Source organism: Gorilla gorilla, chromosome 6, assembly GCF_029281585.2.
Source record: "Gorilla gorilla gorilla isolate KB3781 chromosome 6, NHGRI_mGorGor1-v2.1_pri, whole genome shotgun sequence".
Classification (NCBI taxonomy): Eukaryota; Metazoa; Chordata; class Mammalia; order Primates; family Hominidae; genus Gorilla; species Gorilla gorilla.
This window is the reverse complement of record NC_073230.2, coordinates 24,618,566-24,640,876: the sequence shown is the minus strand read 5'-3', so window position 1 is coordinate 24,640,876 and position 22,311 is coordinate 24,618,566. Positions and strand designations below refer to the sequence as shown.

The 22,311-nt window shown below is 36.5% G+C and overlaps 1 long non-coding RNA gene across 1 annotated transcript in view; it reads right to left on the bottom strand.

Moving 5' to 3' along the window:
- The window catches only part of LOC134758895 (uncharacterized), an 81,839-nt gene that overhangs the window by 3,114 nt on the left and 56,414 nt on the right, over nt 1-22,311 (bottom strand). The window lies entirely within an intron of this gene.

Here is a 22,311-nt window from a genome sequence, read left to right as displayed (position 1 = left end):
TGAAACTTAATTCTGTTAAGTTTTATCCATGGCTCCCCCTTGTCTGCCATCCTTGGTTTCAGGGTGATGTATTTCCTTTTAATCCCAATTAATCTGGTCAGTTTAGGAGCACACTCCTTGCCTATTCATCCAAGCTAGAAACCTCCCCTTCACCTTACCTGCTACGTATCAATCACTGGGTTCTCTATCCGCCTGTTCATCTTCATCCCAGGACAAAAATTCCCTGTTTCTAAGCCTTAAAATTTCTTCCCTGAACTATTCAAGGCATCTTCCTAACTCTTTCCCAGCCTCCAGTCTTCACTCTCTAGTACATTCTCCACATCTTTACCAGCATGAACATGGTATACCTTGGTGAACTTGGAAGTATAAGTCTTAACATGTTTCTTTCTTTTTTTTTTTTTTTTTTTTTGAGATGGAGTCTCACTCTGTCACCTAGGCTGGAGTGCAGTGGTGCAATCTCAGCTTACTGCAACCTCCGCCTCCTGGGTTCAAGCGATTCTCCTGCCTCAACCTCCCGAGTAGCTGGGATTACAGGTGCACACCACCACGCCTGGCTAATTTTTATATTTTTAGTAGAGATGGAGTTTCACCATGTTGGTCAGGCTGGTCTCAAACTCCTGACCTCATGATCCACCCACCTCTGCCTCCCAAAGTGCTGGGATTACAGGTGTGACCTACTGTGCCCGGCCAACATGTCTCTTTCATAACTCCCCTTTGCTTTTGAATTTCTTAGTGAGGAATCTAGTAACCCTTATATACTTATATCACCTCAAATAGCCAGAAGAAGTCATTGCTCTCAAGGTAATGTTTAGTTTTCTCAGCGCACCAAAGGCCCTCCCAATGTCATGCTGAGAACTGGAATGTCCTCATCTCCTACTATCATCTAATCACCCTTTGTCTTCCCTTCATGCGTCAGAACACTCAAGGCTTGGGTCAGACATTACCTCCTCTGATGTGTGTCTCTGAGTTAGCTGATCCCTTATCTCTGCTCCCTTATTACCTTTGCTTATTGCTTTCTCTATAATTGTTCATTTTCTTATCTGTGTAGATTTCTAGAGTGAAGAAACGGAACGTTTCTTAACTATGTCTTGCTCATTATTAGCTTAACTATGCTACCCTAGCACATAGCACAATACCTGGAACATCCAACAAGCCCAACAAGCAAACACATATTTGCTGAATAAAACCATGAATTTATGACTCCAGTTGTTCATCCCCCCAGGCAGAAGAATAAAATTGGACTCTTATCTCACACCATCAACAAAATTAACTCAAAATGTATAAAAGACTTAAACATAAGACCCTGTAAAACTACCAGAAGAAAACATAGGGGAAACTCTCCATGATATTGGTCTGGGCAATTATTTGTTCGATATGATCCCCAAAGCATAGGCAACAAAACAAAAATAGAAAAATGGGATTACATCAAACAAAAAAGCTTCTGCACAGCAAAGGAAACAATTAACAGAGTAAACAGATAATCCACAGAACGGAAGAAAATATTTGCAGAACACACATCTAATAAGGGACTAATTATCCGAAATATATAAGGAATTCAACTCAATAGCAAGAAAACAAAAAACTTGATTAAAAAACAGGCAAAGGACCTGAACAGACACTTCTCAAAGGAAAACATACAAATGGCCAACAGATACATGAAAAAAAAAAAAGCTCAACATCTCTAATCATCAAGGACAACTTATCACAAATTTAAACAATAATGTGATATTACTTCATAGCTGTTAGAATGGCTGTTATCAGAAAGACGAAAGATAAGTGACAGCAAGGGTATGAAGAAAGGGGAACCCTGATACAGGTACGCTGTTGGTAGGAATGTAAATTAGCACTCCCATTATGGAACCAGTATGTAGGTTCCTTAAACATTACCATATGATCTTGCAATCACACTTCTGGATCTAAAGGAATTGAAAGCCAAAGGAATTGAAATCAGTATGTCTAATAGATATCTGCACTCCCATGTTCCCTGTAGCACAATTCACAATAGTTAAGATACAGAAGCAACCTAATGTCTCTTAACAGATGATAGAATCAATAAATAACTTCAATGAAGTTTCAGGATGCAAATCAATGTATAAACATCAGTAGCACTTGTATCCACCAATAATGTCCAAACTAAAGCCAAATTAAGAACACAATCCCATTTACAATAGCCAAAAAAAAGAATGATATCTAGGAATATAGCTTACCAAGGAAGATCTCTACAAGGAGAATTACAAAACACTGCTGAAAGAAATCAGAGACAACACAAACAAATAGAAAAACATTCCAAGCTCATGGATAGGAAGAATCAATATTGTTAAAATGACTATACTGCCCAAAGCAATTACTATTCCTATCAAACTACCAATGTCATTTATCACAGAATTAGAAAAAAAAATTCCAAAATGTATATGGAACCAAATAAGATCTCAAATTGCCAAAGCAATCCTAAGGAAAAAGAACAGAGCTGGAGACATTACATTACCTGACTTCAAACTATACTAAAAGGCCACAGTAACCAAAACAGCATGATATTGGTACAAAGGCACATCAACCAATGGAACAGGATAGACAGCCCAGAAGTAAAGACACACATCTAAACCACCTGATGTTCATGAAAGTCGACAATAGCAAACAATGAGGAAAGGACTCCCTGTTTAATAAATGGTGCTGGGATAACTGGCTAGCCATATGTAGAAGATTAAAGTTGGACACCTTCCTCTTACCATATATAAAAATTAACTCAAAATGGATTAAAGACTTAATTCTAAGACCTAACACAATAAAAGCCTTACAAGAAAACCTAGGGAATACTATTCTAGACATCAGCCTTGGCAAATAATTAATGACTGTCCCCAAAAGCAATTACAAAAAACCAAAAATTGACAACTGGGACCTAATTAAAGAGCTTCTGCACAGCAAAAGAAACTATCAACAGACTAGACAACCTACAGAATAGGATAAAATATTTGCAAACTGTGCATCTGACAAAGGTCTAATATCCAGAATCTACAAGGAACTTAAATCAGCAAGCAAAAAACAAACAACTCCATTAAAATGGACAAAGGACATGAACAGACACTTTTCAAAAGAAGACATATAACTGGCCAACAAATATATGAAAAAATGCTTATCATAACTAATCATTAGAGCAATGCAAATCAAAACCACAGTGAGATACCATCTCACAACAGTCAGAATGACTATTACTAAAAAGCAAAAGAACATCAGATGCTAATGAGGTTATGGAAAAAAGGGAATGGTTATGTACTGTTTCTGGAAAGAATCACACTTCAGAGAAGGCAATTAGCAGGACAGAGCAATCTTCTAAGAGGTGGATGGCATATAGAGGTCTATTTCCAATGCAAAAAAGGCTTAAAACATCATGGAAGGGAGGGATGTTGGCAATGAGAAGGTAATCCCAGGGGAGGGAGTACAAAACAATATGCCGAGCATCCGAGAAGACAGACTCTAGGAGACATCTTGTTCCAAGTGCCTCATGATATGATTTTAGGGGTGAGATGGCATCAGTAGTGAAGCGGGACCCCCAGGTTCTAGAATACTCCAATGGCCTGCTGTGGTTGGTAGCCCATATTGGGAGGATCAGAAATGAAGTAGTTCTTCACAGTGATTTGAGACTCCCTCCAATATCTTCTACCTTTTATATCTATAGCCATGAAAAATTAGGAACGATATTTAGAATGATACCGTAAACCTAGAGAAAATTCTCAGGAATTGAAGAAAGATTGAATAACATTCTCTTAACAAACATTAACGCATCAGAGGCTGAGTACCCATATAGTACTTGCTAACCTAGAAAAGTGGACAAAGACTAGTTTTAAAATGACTTTCAAAGATAAGGCTCAAAATAAAATATTCGGGAATTAACCATTATGTACCCCAAAAATTCAGTTATTAAAATGACCAGTCCATTTAAGAAAGTTCAACTATGGATAATGCTTCTCAGTGGTAAACTAAAAAATAGACGAAAGGATAAAAGCCTGAATTAACTATTATGTCAAGGAAGCAACTCACCATTACATGACTGTTGAACAGTTAGAATCTGTTAACACACCATCATAAAGGGCTGGTGAATACTTAAATGAGCACATGGGAATTTGAAGCAAGAAGACAGAACTCCCTGCCAGTTTAGAAGACTAAATAAATTAATGTGGCAGAAGGTATAAACTCTATGGTTCTTTTTTCCCCTATGGCTGCTCTCATTATCTTAGGAGAGCACACTTTGAAAATTTCCCACCTACATGGTAGAAAACCTATCATAAAAGCATTCAGAATGAAACTGGAATTCTAAGGGTACGTTCATACAGGAAGTTACGCCTTCTCCTTGTCCACACCCACAAATACTACATACACACTATAAAAATGGAAGAACTGCTTCTTCAGTCATCCTTGGTTAATATCAACTAAACCATACGTTACATAATTGGAAAACTTGTTTGGAAAAATAGTTGTACAAATGCCAACCTTATAGCTGCAAATCAACATTGACACGACTAGCTATGAGTCCTGGAGGGGAGTTATGATGGAATTCACCAACCTGGTATAAGCGTCTTTAAGGTCACAAATGTTTGTCTATAACTCTGAAGAGAATTATTTTCCACTGGCCCATAACCACAAATTCAGCTTTCCTAGACTTTGTGCCTATAGCTGATTTATCAAAGAATCTTAGACTATTAGGACAAAAAAAGAACTTCAAAAACATCTTGTCCCCACCCCCCAACAGATAAATAAAACGAAGGCCAAGAAAGCTAAATAACTTGCTAAGGCCTTGTCATGAGTTAGCACTGACTTGGTATAGGGGAAATTTTTAATGTAGAAATAAGTATTACTTAGGCACTAATTAAAAACATAAAAGTCATTATAGTACCTTGAAAGGGAGAGAATAAAGAACGGGGACTATTCAGGCTTCAATGTCTTATTTATTTGTGCTTCAAAATCTCAGTTGGAATGCTGTGACATTAGAGTGTTTTGGTTAGTTAAACGTTCTGGTCGACTAAGTATTTGACCAAAAATACCTTTTGCTTCAATCCTTCATGCTGAAAAGATTTTCTTCCAGAGGCCAGGGCACTTTCTGGCCTTCAAAAGTATATGTTGTATTCAAACGAATCATTTTCTTATGTCTGAAGCTAGAAACTATATTGTGTGCTGCCATGCCCTTTTAGTACTTTTCCTTATCTTGTGTCTGCCTTCTCATCTCGGGAACTCAATGCACAGATAAGGCCGTGGGATTCCCTATCTAGAGGTAACTTTGCCACAGGAACCCATACTCCCAGTGCTTCCCAAATTTAGCTGCTATGCATTTAAATCAAGTGGAAGCTTTTTAAAACCTAAATATCTGGGCATCAGAATTCATGTGTAAAATACATGGCCCATTCCTTGTAATGTAGTCAGGTATTGTACTTAGCGTTTAGAAAACGGCTTTAGATTAATCTCTCCCTCTTTACTCCAATGAATATACAGAATATGCAGCATTATTTAATGTGTGCCTTTTTAATTAATTTTATTTTTTATTCTCAAGGTATCAGTTGGAGAGAAATTCAATAAAACTAATGAAGGCTAGGATTCTAATAGTAATTACATTCTTTAATATTTACCCATTCTAGGATAATTTTCAATTTAGCAGTTAATCTATGAAAGGTAAAACTTTTAATTCCAAGAAATAAAGCTCTTAGATAGAATTTTAGGTACCAGAAGGAACCTAATTTTACAACAGGTGGAAGGCTGGATAGTTGGAAGAAGGAGGAATTATAACTCACAGCCTAGTCTTCATTCCAGCTCAGACTTTGGCAATCCTTAGATGATCATTATAAATAATATTTAGTGTTCACCAACAGTTTTATGTACTTATTTATTTCCATCCTTATGGAAGGGATTTAAGTTCACTTTTAAAGATTCATAAAATATAATTTAAATATGTGATTTAGAAGAAAAAGGATATAACTGGAGCCAAGGGTGAGACAAACAGAAGGCAAAAAATGTCAAGTGCTATGATTCTTAAATCTATTCATTCATTCATTCACTCATAAATAATAAGTACCCACTATTGGTCTGGCACCCAGTTCGATGGCTATACAGTGACAGAATCCCACTGGCTGTTTACTTCAATGTCTACTCTGATTGATTGGTGTCTATGCCTTACTATTAATTTTTTAAATATTACTACCTACCACTGGGAGTAGAACAGAGAGACAACGAACATGGACCATTCCTGCACGAGCTTCTAGTCTTTCACAGACAGACATATTCAAGCAACTCCAATAGAGTATGGCAAAATCAAATATAATGCATTAAGGAAACAAAAAATAAAACAGCAAGAAAACAACCAAAAACCCAGTAGGAGTTAGAGAGAGAGGCAGAGTTTGCACTTGACCCTTAATGGATTTTAAGCAGGAACATAAAGTAAGTTGTGTTAGAAAGATACGAGTTACAAAAATCCCTCTTTTTGCAACAATTGTGAATGAGAGTTCGTTCCTGATTTGGTTCTTGGGTTGACTGCTGTTGATGTATAGGAATGCTGGTGATTTTTGCACATTGATTTCATATCCTGAGACTTTGCTGAAGTTGTTTATCAGCTGAAGAAGCTTTTGGGCTGAGCCTATGGGATTTTCTAGGGATAGAATCAAGTCATCTTCAAGCATGGACAGTTTGACTTCCTCTCTTCCTATTTGGTGCCCTTTGTTTCTTTCTCTTGCCTGATTGCCCTGCCCAGAACTTATGTTGAATAGGAGTGATGAGAGAGGGCATCCTCGTCTTGTGCCAGTTTTCAAGGGGAATGCTTTCAGCGAGATCATGTCCTTTGCAGGGACATGGATGGAGCTGGAGGCCATTTTTCTCAGTAAACTAACACAGGAACACAAAACCAAATACCACATGTTCTCACTTATAAGTGAGAGCTAAACGATGAGAACACATGGACACATAGAGGGGAAGAACACACACTGGAGCATTTCAGAGAGTGGAAGGTAGGAGGAGGGAGAGGATCAAGAAAAACTAACTACTGGGTACTAGGCTTAATACCTGGGTGATGAAATAATCTGTACCACAAACCTCCATGACACAAGTTTGCATATGTAACAAACCTGCACATGTACCTCTGAATTTAAAGGTTAGAAAGAAAGAAAGAAAGAAAGAAAGAAAGAAAGAAAGAAAGAAAGAAAGAAAAAAATATTGATGGATGGATAGATAGATAGATAGATAGATAGATAGATAGATAGATAGATAGATAGATAGATCCCTCTGGCTGAAGCAGGGAACATCTCCTGCTGCCCCTACCTGGTCAAACTCCATCAGTCAAGATCTTGCTCAGAACTCCTCTCTATACTGAGGCCAGTTCTGAAAAGCAGTGGTTAATTCTGTGGTCTCTGGAGCTAGAATATCTTGGTGCCAATCCTGACTTATGAGTCAAGAAATATAAACTTCTCTGTACCTGGATTTCTACGCCTGTAAAATGCAGTTGAGAACCTACTTCCTAGGTAGATGTGAGGAATAAAAGATAATACAAGTAAATAATACAAGTAAAATGTTTAGAACCTTGTCTAGCACATATTAACACTCACTGGGAGCTTTATATACAATCTTTCTCATCTTATGACAACCCTTTAAGGGAAAGGTACTTATCGCCATTTTATCATAATCATTCATCATGCCTTTCAGTGTCAGACACAATAAAGTTTTAGATTTGGTTAAAATTTTTTCTGGCAATTACTCTTTCTCCCTGTTCTGATTTCATTTTGTAACCAACAATAATTTTGACTTTTGACTTTCCTTTTTGCCAGCATGGATTTGAAAGTTTCGGGTACTAAAATGTGGTTTGTGTTAACTTCCTAGACTGAGTCCAAATATGTTATCTCCTGAGGGACAGAGCCTGTCCCTTATGGTAGAAAAATTAAATGGTGTTAACACCTCATATGTGTCTAAAGCAATGGAAATAAGATGAGCTGTGTGCAGCCTGCCATAAAGTATTTCAGACAACTAAAGAAGGAAGTGCTGCTGAGATCCACCAGTGTGTTGGCCTGCTCTGACTTTAAGTTTTATGCAAATTCTGCAGAAGGGAATGAAAACCATGGCCTGGTTAAGCTAAGACCTGCCACGCTCAAAGTGACATTGAAGTAAATATTTCAGTGGAAAAAGCATGGAGATTACTTGTCTATGAAACTTGGGAAACACCTATTGGAAAGGCACTAGTGAAGTTTCCATATTTTTCTGGATTTGTCCAAGGTCAAAATAGAGCTGTGGACAGGTGTCAAATACTTCGTAAAAGGCTTTATTGGAACCAGTGTGCCTTATGTCACTGAGTCTGGACATGCAGAATTTGTGAAAGCATTTTATCAGGCATTTTAGGAAACAGAAAACAAGTTTTATGAGCCACTTTTTCCCTGTGGGACAAGCAGCATGTAGTCACTAAATGCTTAGAGAAAAGGAGCTCCATTTGGGATGCCACCGCAGAGGGGCCCAAACCAGCTGGTGCCCTGCATAGTTTGCTCCTATCTGGGGATAAAATCATAGCACTTCAGAAATCTTTCCAAATCTTGCCCCCAATAAAAAACCAGAGCCTTCTCACTCTGTTTAGCTTCCTGTGGTTTCAAGTCTACTGTGCCCTATAGGTTTTCACCTCTCTGACTAGCCCTTTTGGTTTGAAGCTTTTCCTCTTTTCCTTTTTCTACTTCATTTTTGTCTTAGATGCTTTTAGGGGGATCTTTTTCCTTTCTTTTTGAGCGAAGTTCCTAATAATGAGTCTAAATGAAGGTTAGCCTCATTTCCACTCTGTTGTCCAGTCCAGGGTCATGGAATTTTAGTCCAATTTATTGTGCTCGACCCAGGTTTAGGATGGAAGAAAAACCTAAACTCAACGTTGAGTGTCAAGTAATTTCTCTTTGACAGCCTTTGAGGCCCCTGGAAACCAAGCCTTGGTTCCTGCTGCAGCAGCTGCTGAGACTCAGTTTCAACATCCTCTTTTCCCAAATCCATAATAAGTGTTTCTTCTGCAATGATTGTTTGCCCATTTTTCCACTATATAAGGAACCAGTCTGGTTCCCTGAGGAGATTATTCAGACAGTAATAACCCCAGATTTTAAGAAGATTCAGTGTCGCACTCTTTACATTATCTGGTGAGGCTGTAAAATAGATGGCAGTGTGCTCAGTTTAAATATTTGGGCTCTGCAGGCAGACAGATCTCCCCTGTATTTCAGCTCTTCCACGGCGACCTTGAACAAGTATTTTTAACATTATTAGAGTTTCAAAAACGTAAAGATTTATTGAATTATAACATACATATAAGACATATAAAACTTTTTGAAATTTTACAGAGTAAACACTCCTATGTAACCAGCACCCAGATCAAGAAAGAGGACATAGTCAGCCGCCCAGCAGGTCTCCTTGCGCCACTACCTCCAGTAACGACCCTGGGCAGGGAGGGGGTCAGGACTCCACATTATCCCAATGTCAGATGCCTTAGATTTTTTGACACTGTATTTGACCTTCATAAGCCTCAGTTCTTCACATGTAAAATCAGGAAAATAAGAATACCAATTTCAAAGAATGTAATAATTAAACGAGATAGCCAATATAACGTGCTTTGCACCATATTATTTTGATAAACTCTTAGTGTTCTTATAATTTATTTTATTATTCACCTGCTTATTTCGGATTGGTCTATCACCTGCTAGCCTAACCCACGAAGCAAGCACCATCTCTTTCCAAGGACTGAAACCTATTTTTTGTGTGTGTATGCAACATTTTAGATTTTGAATTTGGCCAGGAAAGTTAGGGTTGTGGCAACCTGTGGAGAAAAAAAAAAAGTGAACAGATACACAAACAGAGTGGGGGTACATCTCAGAGAAACATTGGAAATTTAGTTTCTCTAAGACAACTTTGTTTTTACTTTAGATTTAAGGGATACATGTGCAGGTTTGTTACATGGATGCTGAAGTTTGGGCTTCTATTGAACCCATCACTCAAATAGTGAATATAGTACCCAATAGGTAGTTTTTCAACCCTTATCTGCTTCCCCTCTCTCTTCTTTTGGAGTTCCCAGTGCCTATTGTTCCCATCTTCATGTGCATGTGTACCCCCTGTTTACCTCTCACTTGTAAGAAAAAACATGTGGTATTTGATTTTTTTTTGTTTCTGTGTTAATTCACTTAGGATAACAGCCTGCAGCTATATCCATGTTGCTACAAAGGACATTATTTCATTTTTTTATAACAGTGTAGTATTCCATGATTATATGTACCACATTTTCTTTATCCAATCCACTATTGGGCTGAGTAGACTCCATGTCTTTGCTATTGTGAATAATGCTGTGATAAACCAAGTACAGGTGTATTTTTGGTAGAACAATTGATTTTCCTTTGAGTATATACCCACTAATCGGATTGAATGGTAGTTCTAGTTTGATGTATTTGAGAAATCTCCACACTGCTTTCATAGGGACTGAACTTATTTACATTCTTGCCAACAATTTATGAGTATTCCCTTTTCTCTGCAACCCCCCCAACATCTGTTATTTTTTGGCTTTTTAATAATAGCCATTCTGATGAATGTGAGACAGTGTCTCACTGTGGTTTTCATTTGCATTTCTCTGATCATTAGTGATGTTGAGCATTTTTTAAAATGTTTGTTGGCTGCTTGTATGTCTTCTTTGGAGAAGTGTCTGTTCATGTCCTTTGCCCACTTTTTAATAGGGTTATTCGGTTTTCTTCTTGTTGATTCTAATAATTTTGATTGGCAGTAAATAGAAGAGGAATTGAGTGGGAACAAAGGAGTTTTGCTAGTAAGAAGTGGGAGCAGAGGGTCAAATGTTAGGTTTCCAAAATCAGAGACATTGAATTCAAGTTGAGCGGCCATGGAAACCACAGTTGTGAAAGTTCTGATACTGACTGGGGACAGATGGGGAGTAAGGGCACAGGAACTTTGGTGGGCCTTGGTATATTGATTTATTTTTAGGAAAAGAGTATGTTCGAAGAACTTCTTTTGAGGGTTTAGCTCCATGTTTCCTTGAAGGTAATATCAATTTATTAGCTTCTAATACATTAGCTTCTAATAGCTCTACCTTGACCCCTGGCCATCCAGAAATTTCTTTCATCTTACCGTTTTATCTTCCAGACATTGCCTTGTCTCTTTTGATTGTAGTTTAGGTGCCTCCCTTTCCTTCCCTAATTGTACACCATTCACCTCACTGCCCCATGGAATAGAGGGAGAAGCTTTCTGGCCCCATAGCATTTTGCTATACAAAGCTCTTAATCCCCAGATTTCATAAAGTGGCCTAACAGAATTAGGGGCATTGTTTCAACTTTTGCACCAAGGTCAGTTATTCCTTTTGAGAACCCAGGGCTATTTTAGAGAAACCATATTTGGTGTACTCTTTTTTTCATATACCTTTTCCTGGGTTCGGTAATTGATTTGATTAAACTTTGAGATGTAGCATAGGCTGATGTGAAAGCGTACAACAGTACAATTAACAAGTACTCAATGAAGGACCATTTCTTCAACTTTTCCATTTGTCAGACTCTAAACTCCATTATTTAAAAAAGTATGCAAAGAGTACAGGATTAGGAGTCTAACATACCCGGGTTTAAAACCTGTATCTGCACTGACTAGTTCCATGATCTTGAGCAAACTGTGTAACATCTCTGAGTGTTAATCTCCTCTTTTATAAAATAGGGTTAATAATACTCATAACATAATGTGAAGGTAAGTGAAATTATTTACCTAGAGCATCTTGCTCAGCACCTGGCATGGAGTAGGAAATAAATACAATAGGTTTTATTAACAATCTTAACAAATAGCTCTCTGTTCTAATTTGGTTATATTGTCATTAATGTTCCTTTGTGTAGAATAATAACAGCAAATGTTTATTGAGCCTTTAAAATGTGTTAGACACTATTCAAAACGTTATCTTATTTCAACTTCACAATTACTCACCGAGCTTGGTGTTATTGAGATCTCAAGGTCTATAGATGATAAAACTGAAATTAAGTATTTTTGCTCAAGTCTTATAGGATTAAGGGGTGGAATGAGCTTTGAACTAAGAGTTTGACTGCAGAACTCATGATCTTAACCATGTCTCTACACACCCCGTTGCTCTTCCACTAGTTCTGCTTACAGAATCAACTTTAGAACTTGTCCAATACATCTGTAACTGTTTTTTTAATAAATCATATACATATGGTTTTGCAGCATGCTTGGTTTCAAGGTTTTGAGCCTGGACATACTTGCCAAACATGTGTAAACTGGTTGTGTGAAAAAGGGTACTTGAGGTTAAACGGTTCACATTTAATTTCATTTGTATTTTCCTAAAGCTTCGTGCTTAATCTTTTGAATTACAAATACCTGACACTTCAAACTGCTTGCCTAATGCCAATCTTTCATGTGATAAGCATAGTCTTTCATCAAGGTCTGTGGTGAAGACTGCCTTCCATAAAAGCCACACTATAGGATCAAATTTACAATATTTGATAAAAAAATTAAATATCATGGTGATCAATTCAGGGCCAATTAAAATTGTGGTTCACAATTGTTGCATATCAAATTTTAAAACAATGCTAAAGGGAGTTTTCATATATATGGATGGGAACCTGGAAGGAGGGAAAATGCCCTCCACATATATTTGTTATTAGATATTCAATATTAGATGTATTATCAATAAAGCAATTCTTATTATAGGCATATCTTATATGCTTAACAAAAATGACTGTATCATCCTCTTGCTTATCATATAGTCTCTTGTCTCTAAATCCCCTTGTGTCTAAGGCTAGCATTATTATTTTTTCTATTAATACTACTCTCCAAATTAATTATCATATCTCTGAATCATTTCCTACATATGGTACCAACTAGTAGCCCCTCCTTCTTAATCCTCACCTCTATTAGCTTCTATAATATTCAACTTTTTCTTCTTGAAATACTGATGAATACCAGCGACAGTTTAAGTTATGTAAAACAAAGAATAGAGGGCCTTTGATCCTTCCCTAAAGATTTGTACAATATAATCAAGATATATGCAAAAAAGTGTGTGGTACAGTGAATCTCAGAAGCATACGCAAGGTCAAAAGCATGCATATAGCTCAGAGTCGGGGATGTTTTCCTCTGTGAAGAGGAGTTGCAGTGAGGGCTTTACAGGAAAGTTGGCCTTCCAGCTGTGTACTAATGGATACACAGAACCTTGCCATTTGTACCAAGTGGAGAAGAACCATCCTAAGCAGAAGGAGCAGCAGGAGCACACTCATACAGGCATGAAACAATATACCATGTTTAGGGACATAAAAGTAGTTTCCTATTTCTAGGTGATAAAGCAAAATGGAGAGAGCTCCAGAATCTCAAGCTAAAGAGGTGCTTAAAACTTATATTAAGAGTAAATTTTTATGCTTATAAACATCATCAGATTATTCACTCATTTGTTCATGCATGCAAGCATGCATTCAAAAATTTTGTGAATATTTACTACGTATCTGTCTCTTTGACAGGTCCTCTGGCTTCCCTGGGAAACACTGGAAGAATTGTCTTGGGCCACAGATAAAATACACTAACAATAGTTGATGAGCTAAAAAAAAAAAAAAAATTACAAAAAAATCTCTTGTATGTAGAAAACCCTAAAGACTCCACAAAAAACTGCTAGAACTAATAAACGATTTAGCAAAGTTACAGTATATAAAATTAGCACACAAAAATCAGTTGTGTTTCTATATATTAACAATGAACAATCTGAAAAGTAGATTATGAAAAGTGAAAGAAAACAATTCCATTTACAATAGTATCAATAGCATCAAAAAAAAAAAAAAGGAACTTCGCCAAGGAGGTGAAAGACTTGTATACAGAAAACTACAAAACATTGCTGACAGAAATTAAAGAAGACATACAAAAACGCAAAGACACCCTGCGTTTATGGATTCAAAGTCTTAATCTTATTAAAACGTCCACACTACCCAAAGTGATCTACAGATTCAATGAATTCCCTATCAAAATTCCAATGGCATTAATTTTTTTTAATTCTAAAATTTGTATGGAATCTCATGTATGGACTCTGAATAGCCAAAACCATCTTGAAAGAGAAAAGCAGAGCTGGAGACTTCACACATCTTGATTTCAAAACATATTACTCAGCTACGGTAATCCAAACAGTGTTATTGGCATAAAAACAGACATATAGAGCAATAGAGCAAAATAGAGAACCCAGAGATAACCCTCACATATATGGTCACAATGGTGTGAAGGTTACGCAATAGGGAAAAGGTAGTTTCTTCAACAAATAATGTTGGGAAAACTGAACATCCACCTGCAAAATAATAAAGTCAGCACCTTACCTTATACAATACACAAAAATTAACTCAAAATGGATTAGACTTGAAGCCATAAACTCCTAAAGGAAAACATAGGGGGAAAGCTTCATAATACTGGTGTTGGCAATGATTTCTTCAATATGACACCAAAAGCACAGACAAAAAAAAAGCAAAATAGACGACATTAAACTTTCAAAATTGTACACAGCAAAGGAAACAATCAACAGTAAAAAGACAGCATATGTAATGAGAAAATATTTGTAAGCCATGTGTCTGATATGGGATTAATACCCAAAATATATCAAGAGCTCCTACCACTCAATAACAACAAAAACAAACAATCTAATTTAAAAATGGACACAGGACTAGATATTTCTACAAAGATATACAAATGGCCAGGAAACATATGAGAAATGTTCAGCATCCTTATGATCATTAGAGAAATGAGAATTGAAACCACAATGAGATATTACCTCACATCATTTTTTATTTTTATTTTTAAGTCAAAAGAGGAAATAAGTGTTGGTGAGGATATGGAGAAACTAAGACTCTCTTTTACTGTTGGTGGGAATGCAAACTAGTATAGCCTCTATAAAAAGCAATATGGAAATTCCTTTTAAAATTAAAAATATAATTACAATATGATCCTACAAGCCCACATTTGGGTATATTTCCAAAAGACTTGAAAATAAGATCTCAAGGGAAAAATTGTATACTCATGTTTGTTGTAGCATTAGGAGGAGAATGGGAAAATGTAAGTCAAAGGTTGTAAAGTACCAGACAGGTAGGATGAACACATCTAGAGACCTAATGTAAAACATGAGGACTATACTTAAATACTGTACTGTGCTCAGGATTTTTGCTAAAAGGAAATTTTAGGTGATCATGTCACAAAAACAAAAAAGGGTAACTGCGAGATGATAGCTATGTCAATTTGCTTCACTATGGTAACCTTTTCATTATCTGCATGTATATCTAAACATCATGTATTAAACCCTAAATATATACAGTAAGTTTTTTTAAAACACTTCAAAATCGGTGACACTCAATAAGTTTGCAAGGGATTTAAAGTTAGGAGGATAGATCTAATTTCAAATTCTACATGGACTCATTGTGGGACAAAAGTATATCCTGTTTGTCCTATATGTGCCTTTTTTTTCTCTCCTGGTGAAGATAAGGAGTACCAATCACCAAATTATTTTATCCAGTAGTCCTTCATAAGTATTAGTTACCTTCACAGTGAGGGTTTCCTGGTACCAATTTCAGATTCACCAGTTTGTTAAAAGCCAACTCTTCAATAAAATAGATTTTATTTTCCCATTAAGAAATCTCCCCTCAAAAGAAAAAAGTTTAAGATATTTCTGATGGAAAAGATTGGTGAAACTTATTTATTGTAGAAAGAAATAAGAAATTTGGATATAAAAATTCTTAGTATTCAATTCTATTATTTCCTATATTCTCTTGTATCCTAAATATGAAGGAGTAGTACTAAAGAGAACTGCTTTTTAAATGACCAAACTTTGAAATGTGTTCTTCAGACACAAATCAGCTGGACTACAAATCAATGTTATTTTTGACTTAATATTTTGTATTCTAGCCTTTGTTAATAAATGTAGTTTAGAGAATTGATCAGTATTAACTTAGCTGAATAAAAATGAAATCACAATATAATGTAGTTTTATAACTAATTTTACTAGAACCTATTTGTTGATATTCATGTTCAACAATTTTTTAAAAAGCATAGAAATATGCTATCCTGGTTTTTTAGAAAAGGTTTATTAGACATTCAATTTCATGACGAAATTGATAGGAAAATTTTCCAAGTTTTGATTCATTGTAATTTTGACTAATTGCTTTCTTGCTGTGAAGATGTGAAAATCTCCAGCTTTACTCACCTCACCATTGGGGTGAATTAATATTCTTATATTTAGATGGTTCTACATTCTACAATCTGATTTTTTAGAGGGATATATGAGCCATTTGAGACCATAATTTTTTTCTGACAAAAAATAATTGACAAATCCTTTAGTATCATGGATTAACTTCTAGAAATTATTAAGAACACCCCCCTCATAACCCCCCTGAAGCTCATAGAGTTTTGCTAAATAGCAAGAAATTATTGAGACATATGCAGTCGTCAGCTCAGTTTCCTTCTCCCCCACCCACTTGATGGCAGGCAGGGTGCTCCTAATCAGACCTTACAGTATATATCTAGTAAGAGCCAATCAGATGACTTATTTGATGACTCTGTGAGCCTGTCATGTAATAAATCTGATTCCTTTTCTCCTACCAGAAAACATGACTGAAACTGATGGCTTAGAGCTAAGTGAAAAACATATTAAACATGTACGAACCATTTGGGGCAAATTCCGTTTGATCCTGTTGTATCATTATAACTTGAATTTTCTATCATCTTTGTTAAAGATTTATGATTTAATGACTTAAAGCCAATCTTAGTATGTCAATAAAATATGAAACTTTAATAATCAACAACAACAACAATAACAAAAAACCTATTTACTTCTATTTTACTTGGATAAAACAAGGTGTAAAGGTCCCAGGTGATGGCAGTGTGGTCCCACATGTCCTGGCCAGGAGATATCAGGATGGGGATAGAGGTTGGGAATCTGGGCAGACCCCTGAAGCTGGTGGAAGTTGAAAAATGGATGGACAAAGGAGAAGCCAAGTAGAGGGAACCATAGAGCCAAGTGTCCAGAAAGCAGAGCCAGGATAAGGAGATGATCTGAGGATCTGTAAGTTTCATATTATCAAGCCAGTCATGATTGGAACATGAGATAAAAGCAAGTCTAAATGAGGAGGCACTAGTGTCAGAGAGAAAAGCCAGCAGTTTTCAGGATACTGCTGCAGAGCCGTGTAAGTGGTGGGGCCAGGACAGTCCTAAGAATCTGTGACAAAGCTGGGACTCAAAACCAGGATCCAGGGCTGGACACTTGAGGGTCAACAGGGCCAGGGCTGAACCCACAAAAAGAATGCTTGTAAGGCTGTGTGTCTGAACTACTGGATATACTCCCAATATTTTCTCTAGCCCTTAATAACCCGTCACCCTGAGACAGGACATGCAGGCCAGGGCTGAGCAGACACGTGAGGGCTTAATAGGGATGACTTCTGCATTTAGAAAATTAGGAGACAAAGATAGAGACAGGCCAAGTGTAGAGGGATAATCTCAAAGACCACATCTGAGAAATGAGGCCCCTTTTTATAGATTTTGCTTTTCTTTAAAAGTATAAATCCTTTTCTTAAAAAGTGTAAATCTTGTCAGCTTCAAGGAAGAAACCTACTACCATTAACCTTTTCAGTTTTCCTCCCAGTTACAATCCAAGCAAAGCCAATTCACAGCGAAGCTGAGAAGTTTAGAAAGTTTGCCTTCTGTCTTATTCTCTCATTTTTGCAGCATTTTCTTCTCTCTGGTATATAGTTATTTAATATATCCTGGTTGCTTCACCTCCCCGCCTCAAAACAGAGTAGGAGTTAAAAGCCATACTGTATGCTTTTGATTGAATAAGTGTCTATAATCTACTGCAGTTTAGTCTTAATGTGTTACCTCAAACATAAGTTTTATTTTCAACAGGGTAGGTTTTTTTTTTCTAATTGCTTAAAGATATGAACCTTACCCTTAAGAAGGGGAAGTGGAATGAGCCATATGAGTCGGTCAAAGATAGTCCACAGGAGGCCAGTCCGACCAAATCACATGTTAGACATACACTCTTGGAAACTGAAGAAAGCATGGAGAAAGCCATGATCTATTTTTGGTATTTTGTTGGAACTTGAAAGTTTTTTTTTAAATGAAAGTAATAAAGAACTCCAAAAATACATAGTAATGATAAAACAATCATATATCTATTATCAGGAAGCATAAAAATCATACAATAATCTAGTCCAGAGAGCATCATTACTTTGTCATCATTACTAAGTATTCCTTTTATAAGTAAATGTCAGTTCCTGCAACATTAGATAATTGTAGTTTAGAAATGAGTAATCTGATTTATTGGCCATGGCAGAGATTCAGCTCTTTGAAAAAGCATAGTCATTTTTAACCTTCTCATTGTTTATTGTTATGCATCTGACAATGGGATTTAATTTTTAGATATTTAAGCCTTTTCCTTATGCAATAATACCCCAAAGGCAGTCATTTCTGATGGTATTTGAAATCCCAAATCTTAATTCTTTTCCAGGAACAATGGAAATAAACAACCAATTTTAGGTGTTCCCCCATTTCCTTATTAAATAAAACCTTTTCACTTTTGCAGGCCTGCACTCTCTCTGTGAATGCTGGTTTATTTCCCCGTTAATTGTCTTTCTAATTTTAATTAAACAGCCTTAAAGTGGCGGCAAAAGACACCTTTAATGTTTGTTAGTTCTGTTACTCTAGAAAGAAAAGAAGGTTTAATGTATTGCTTTAAATTCAACACACACACATACTTCTGATTGGGTAACACTAGGCTTTAAAGTACTTAAACCGAAAAGTAATTTCAAAATAAATATTCCTTTACTCTTTGGACTATTTGAAAATAAGCTGCCAGCATGACTGCCAAACGTCCCCTCTGAGTCTACATGTACATAAAAATATTTACCAAACCGTTGAGTCCACATCACTATGAGGACAACATGCCATTTCTGATATGAGCTCTGGGGACTTAATGGCAGATATTTAGTTCTCAGCTGTCTTTAGCACATCCAGTCCAATATAGTTGCGTGTTACTTCTGTCTTTGGAGACAAACTAAATGATCTTACATTGTTAGAAATCTGTATCATTTAGATAAATAAATTTCAGATGTCCCCTTTTTTCTTGGTGCCATTATGGTTATTTATAGTCCCAAATGAATTGTTGCAAATATACATTATAACTTTTATAATACATAAATTACAGTACGTACATCTCTAAACTGGCTTGAGGTTAATTTTTAAATTGAATCTAGCAATGTGTGAATTTTCAAAATAGGTTTAATGTTTTACATGAAAATTTGTTTAACTGCTAAGTTCATTTTTAATTCATTAGTGTGCTTGATATACTATCTTTAGAGGCAATTATTTTAATGACAAATTACATTAAATCAACAAATAATTTTTTTAAGTATCAGGGATTTCCTCTTTAACACATTTTTATTGATTTATAATTGAGCCTATCAAAAAGACATTTGTTAAATGAGACTACAAGAACTCACAGATCCCATTTCTGAGTATAACATATCAATTTCATATTGACCTGCTTTCTTGTTCTCAAAAATTGTTTTTGCCCAAGTTTGCTTAGAGGATCGCTTTTTATCACAAGCTATACTTAGGCTGTCATATTGAAAGAATATTTTAAATGCCATATTTAAAGTGACAAAGTTGGCAAGCCCAGAAAGAAACAATAGTGCTAAGAGCAAACAGATGTCTGTATCTGGGTGAGAGCTTTTCTCTCGAGAGGCAAATAAAATAGATAATAACCCTAAGTTGCCAGAATTTGACATGGTGAGCCAAAACCTATCAGGAGACAGTGAAATTAATTTATACAAGTCACAAAGTCGTTTTTGAATGTATGGCGAACACTTTGGTTTTGACTTTAAATGCCTATTCTGATCACTTTCAGATTGTTTCTGGCACACTCTAGATAGAAACTGTTCCAGCTAATCAGACCGTTAGCAACTGGGTTAACCTTCTGAATCATACATCTTTGGAACTGCTTGTATTCATTTAGTTTGTCACATGTATTCTGTTTGTGATTTATTGAGCATTTTTTTGGTAAGAGCTCGATAGTTTTTAAGAGGCACTGTGTCATTTCTCAAAAGAATTATACTTCATGAGCACTAGCACAAGCTTCCCCAGTTATGTGCTTTTAGCATATCCTCAAATTGGACTCTGACTGCATTTTTTTTTCAGCAAAAGTACATACTTCTTTTTTTTTTTTTTTAGACGGAGTCTCCCTCTATTGCCCAGGCTGGAGTGTAGTGGCTCAATCTTGGCTCACTGCAACCTCCACCTCCTGGGTTCAAGCGCTTCTCCTGCCTCAGCCTTCCTAATAGCTGGGACTACAGGCACGTGTCACCATGCCCAACTAGTTGTTTTTTGTTTTTTTATATTTTTTTTGTAGAGACGGGGTTTCACCATATTGGCCGGGCTAGTCTTGAACTCCTGACCTTGTGATCCACCTGCCTTGGCCTCCGAAAGTGTTGGGATTACAGGCATAAGCCACCGCACCCGGCCACATGCCTCATTTCTCCAAGAACCCTCCTTTTCTGAGCTTCTTAACATCCACAGTCATTCCCTTCTATAGAATATACAGAAATGAGTTTAGCATTGCTTCAGGCAACCAGTCATTGCAAATAGGGTTCCTACCCCTTAGTATTATGTATCCTGAAACAGAAAAGCAAGCATAAAATTTCATAAACATAGAAAGGGAACACTGCCTAAAACACACGTTAATAAGTAATGTACTTAAAATATTCTGTGTGATTTTTATATTTGAGGGGTTTTTTTTGTTTAAAATTTCTTTCTCAATGAAAACTAGTCAAATTAAAAAAGGAACGAACAAACTCAAACTTAGAAAAAAATCTTATGGGAGTTTTCTTGTTCACATTCTGCTTTCAGAGGATGCTATAAGTTTCACCTCTGCTTCTGTTCCAGAGGTATTTGGGGGATTGCAGTAAGTAGTCTATTAAGCAAGTTCTATTTAAGTTAATTAAATCTTCAGGTGGCTAACTCTGTCTACCTAATCATTATGCATGGTTGTTTTATCTTCTTTCTCACTCCCTGTTATAAAATGTTTTTCACCATCAAATTCATTCATTCATTTACTAATTCAGGCACATCCTTCTATAAATGATACAAAGAAATATCAGAGAGATACAAATCACTAAAACATCAAGTTGGACAGAAAAGATATGAATGCACACAAAATTAAAGATAAAATAGTAAATAAGAAATGTCAAATAAACGGTGCAGACAAAAACAGCCCTGAGAAAGGAGAGAAGTAGAGATGCATTCAGTAAGTAAATGAGTGACTCAGGAGCCCATAGATCCAAGTTTTGGCCATCAAATAGAAAGGAATGAGCAGGCAGAAAAATGAAAACTCCAAGTGGGCCACCATCTGAGGTGGGTGGAGGCAAAGTTTCCATCCATGTCTAGCGTGGATACCTACCATGCTTGAGACACGAGTTTTAATAGAGTACATAATTCTATTTTGCACTGTGCTAGACATTGAGAATATAAAGCTGAAGAGATATGATCTACACCATCATGGGCTGATTGACTATCTAGCAAAGGATATAGGTTTGCTGGCTTAGGGACAAGTCCTTAAACCAAATTTCTAACAATGTTTTATGTGTTCCCTTCATTCATCTATTCAACGAATATTTTCTAAATGTCCACTTTGTGCCTGGTGTTGAAATAAGTAAAGGGGTGAAAAAAACAGACAATATCAGGCAATCTGCTTCCCTCGAGGATCTTATATTCTAATGGGGGACGTGGAAGACAGTCAACAAGTATTGAGTAAATACATAGTTCGTCATGTTAGATACATTCTATGGTGAAAAATAGAGAATGATAAAGATATTAGGACAGTTGGGAAGCTAACTTACAAAGGAAGGGCACAGGATTCCTCACTGACAAGGTGCTTGAGCAAGTTCTCAAAGAAAGTGAGGGAAAAGCCAGCTGGCTCACTCAGGAATTGGGACTCAGGAAGAAGAAGAGCAATGAAGGCTGGGGTGGGAAGGGGCTTGTTCAGGAACAGCAAAGAGGGCAGCCTGGTTAGAGGAGAGTTGAAAAGGACAAAAGTGGTAAGGGATGGGTCAGAGACACAGGATAAGGAAGGAGTCAAGACGTCAAACCCCGTTAAGCAGCATAGCATGGTGGCGCTATAAAGTCTAGTGTAAAATGCTGACTCCACTGCTTACCACCTGGGTACTTTGGACAAGCTGCTTAAATCCTTTGAACCTCTCTTTTCTTCCCTGCATAAACAGGGGTAATAAGAGTTTCCTTATGGTTATTAAGAGAATGAAATGAAATGATACTTTT